Raw genomic sequence first — 4177 nt, forward strand, 5'->3', positions numbered from 1 at the left:
ACCGTCGCTTTCAGCTTTCGGATGACTTTGTTCGTCACCTTTATTTCCGACTCAGAGAACGTGCAGATTATCTGCCTCCAGAGGTTGCAGCACTGGGTCCCCACCCCTCACCCATCCCGCATGCTGGCAGTACCCTACCCAGATCCACTGCACCCTCTCCTCCAGTGGCCAGATCACAGCCACCTGCGATGGCAGGTTCAGCCACTCCTCGTTTATTTCCTTACAGTGCACAGCCGCAAATACCGACCCCTATTCCTCATCCAGGAGGGGGAGAAGAACATGGAATAATAATAAAATAAGAATTTTAAAGTTGTTTATTTTATATTAATTTTTTTTAATTTTATGAGAGAACTACCTACCCCATGACATTTGAGTTTCAATTATTAATTCAGTTAAGGTTCTCTTTAAAGTTTGTTTCATCCTCTCTACCCGTCCTGAACTCTGTGGGTGCCATGGGATATGTAGTTCTCTCATAAAATAAAAAAAAAAAAATAAATAAAATAAACAACTTTAAAATTCTTATCCCTTAGACCCTATGTTTCCCACCCAGCATGAAGCATACTTGCTTTCTTCTGTGTTAATGAGTTCTTTTGAATTTATAAATACTTGTATTAGCGGTGATGGCGCCCGCCCGCGGAGTGATCCGCCGGAGGGACTATTTGTGATGCGCTCCTGCCCGCGGAGGGATCAGCGCTGATGCCGCCCCGCCCGCCCAGCTGCTCTCGCTGCCTTTTCCCGCTCTCCCCTCTGCTCCCAGCGCTTCTCCTGCAAAGGGCGCGGCTTTTCCTGGGCTCTTTTCCTGCCGGGCTGCAGCGAGCGCTCCCCTCAAGGAGCAGGGGCAGCTTTGCTCGCGGCGGCAGCGATTCAACAGAGCAGGCCCGGAACAATTCCTGCTTAGCCGGGCTTTGAGCACATTCCTGAGCCAGCACCAGCAGCAGCGAGTGAGGCAGCGGCACATGAAGGAGGCTGCGGCTCTGGCCAGGCTGGGGAGGGGTTCCTCTGTAAAAGAAGAACATGGAGAGACAAACCAGAAAGGGCAGGAAAAAAAGAAAAAGCCAAGACAAACTAAACTTTTTAAAAAAAATAATCTGGATCCAGAGGGACTTCTGGCTGGAGAACTTCCTGGGGAGCAATCCTGCCCCTCTGGGAGGCAATGCCAGGGCAACTCCAGCTGAAACCTGCACACAAACACCACAAAGATTTCAGATATTTGCAGGAAGCATCCACTTAGCAACTGCTGCTTAATAATTTATTCCCTTTCCCATTAAATGGTACATTCAGTCCACAAGACTTCAACACCTTTCTGGTAGTTTTATTTACAGTCTGCAGCGTGTTCTGTAAAACACAGGAGTGCTCACAGACACACACGCACAAACATTTAAAGAAGTACAGTTTATTCCAAAGGAAGTCTACGCACTACTTTTTCCATAAAAATTATTAAAAATACTTTAGTTACTGTATTCTACCTAAACCAAGATACTTGAGAATTCTTCCACAAGTGATGCCCCCTCCCCACAAAGGGCACTCCGACAAGAAGAAATTCAGGAGACTGCATCACCAAATAAAATCCTAATGGCAACTGCTTCAATGCACCAGAAGAACAACGAATTCCCACTCTGCATCCAGCAATCCCTGCTCTGCAGCCTGTCTGCATCTGCTTTTGTAGGGCTTGTGGGGCTTTTGCATTCACTTCCTTCTCCAGGGCAGTTCCCACAAACAAAGAATGACTGAATTTCTGCAGACTGTCACTCGGCAATCCTGCATTTCACACATGCAAAGGGAAACACTTTCCTTTGAGCCCTTTATTTCAAGGAGTCTCTTTTTTACTGAGCATCCAGTGAGAACAGTGCCCAGTTGTGGCTGTTATTATTTCTCTGCTTTTGCTGCGTGGCAATATTGAGCTGGAGCTCTGCAGAACACCCACTGCAGCCCTTGTCTCACTGGGGCACACCGAATTGACAAAAAAAGGCACAAAGATGAAACTCCTAAAGCAGCAGCAGCCCCAAGTCACTGAGCTGCTGCTTCCCACCACCAACACTCTGTGTCTCAGCAAACACTTCCAACGCACGAGCCAAGGCCACAGGGGAGTGAAAAGCCCAGAGCCTGCGGGCAGGACAAGCACTCCATTGATCAGTAACAAACCAACACAGCTCAGCTGGATGGTGCACTTAAGACTGGACCTGGAAGCATCAGGAAAAGCCATTGGAACACAAGCTCAGCAGCACAGAATCCATTTGGCACCAGCTGATGAGATGGGAGGCTCTGTGTGGGACACGTTGTGCATTCAGCTTCAACAATGCCACAGCTCCACAGCAGCGCTGAAAAACTTCTGCTTTTAACAGTTGGAGAGGATTTTCTCAATGGAAGTGAAGCTGTCATTAACAGAGGAACAGCACACGATGCACAACATAACCTGCAATAAAAAGCTTTTGCTTTCCAGCATGTAAGCATCCAGGTTACTGGACTTCAGCTCATGGAAACGAATCTGATGATAGATTTTTTTAAAATTTTTCTTGGAACTAAAAAAGTAAAATCTTCCATAAAAGGATAAAGCACAAAAATACTCTCTCAGTACGTCTCAGGAAGCCATTTAATACCTTCCATGTCCTAGGAACAACTAGGCAAAACACTTGGAAAGTGTGAGCAGTAGAAATGTTGACCATTGAATGTTTGGCAGCCGTGTGCTCCAGCCCCTGGGAGGGGCTTGTCCCCCACTCCACACCAGTCCTGCAGCTCCCCAGCTATTTCTTCTTCTTCTTCTTCGGGGGCTCATCCTCAGAGCTGCTGCTGCTGCTGCTGCTGCTGCTGGAGGAGCTTGGATCCGAGTCGAAGTCGGAGGAGGAGGAAGAGCTGCTGGAGGAGGGGGAGGAGGAGGAGGAGGAGGATCAATTTGTTGCCTTGAAAATTTCCAGGCCTCACCACCTAAGATGAATTCCTGTGCCCTCCCTCCCTTTCCCACTCCTGGATGAGTGGATTTTGGCCATTTGAGCAACGGCAGAGTGGCCCCAGGGCATGACATAGGCCAGCAGGACTGCAGAGAGGGGCAGAGAGGGAAAGCTGGCCAGGATCTCGTTCCCAGCCCTGAGCAGGGGCTTTACTGGCCTGACTGTCCTGTACTACCTGAGCTCTGGGGACAGTGAACCAGGCTCAGTCCCTGCCTCACCACTGCAGCAGGAATTCTGTCAGTTGTGACCAAACTTGTCCAGCGAACACATCCTACAAGCTCCTTCCTGGGCAGTTATTAATAAGGAAAACCAAGAGACTGTAAACAACCTTAAAGCAGGATACCAAGCTCCAGCCTTTTCTTTGAGAAGCAAATATGGCTAATTTGTGCCTGCTCAGAATCAGAAGGAGCAGCTGATCTCCTGGCAAGAGCCCAGGGTGGAGCACGCAGCAGAGCTGGGACACTGTGGTGGGGTCCTGCCACGTTCCTCACCATGGGGCTGCCGAGTCCCTGGGAAGTGCCCGTTCATTGGGTCACCCTGCTGCCAGCAGTTGTTTCCCACTCCACATTAATGTTTCATCTCCGGCATTTCAAATGCTTTGCATTTCGGTAGGAGCGGGGAGCCTGTCTCCCATGGCAACAGCGCCAGGAGTCCAGGACAGGAGAAGGAGCTGAATGGGAGCACAAACTGGAGAGGTTTCTCACCACAGCTCAGCTGATTGCTGTTACTGAAACCCAGTTCTTGCAGTAAATCAATCCCAAGTGTTTGCTCTCCATTCTGCCACAGCTCACCTCAAATACCACTGGATTTGGAGCCTTTCAGTGGCCAGGGCAGCTCCAGGTGCCCCAGGCAAGACCTTGGTGGAGACTTTCCCTTGTCAGCAGTTTGCCAGGGGACCCTCAGAACACCTATCCTGTTGTTTTCATCCATGGAACTAGTGGGATTCTCAACCCTGCAAGAGGCAGAAGCACCAACAATCCTGGCCCTTCCTCACTAGGACTTTCAAAATAAGCCAAGGTCTTCTGTGTCTGTTCAAATTAGCTTAAAGGCACTGATTTAACAGAGAGGGTATTCCCCCCCCCTCCTGAAATTCATAAGGAATTAGAAATGGACACAAAATAAAAATGAATGATTCCTACTCCTCCATCCCTTACTCTTCTCATCAGTCCACAACACTCGCCCCATGTGACAGAAAAGAGAAGGCACACTCAGGTTAGGGTTAAACTGTGTTT

Source organism: Coloeus monedula (genome assembly GCF_965178545.1).
Source record: "Coloeus monedula genome assembly, contig: HAP1_SCAFFOLD_150, whole genome shotgun sequence".
Taxonomy (NCBI): Eukaryota; Metazoa; Chordata; class Aves; order Passeriformes; family Corvidae; genus Coloeus; species Coloeus monedula.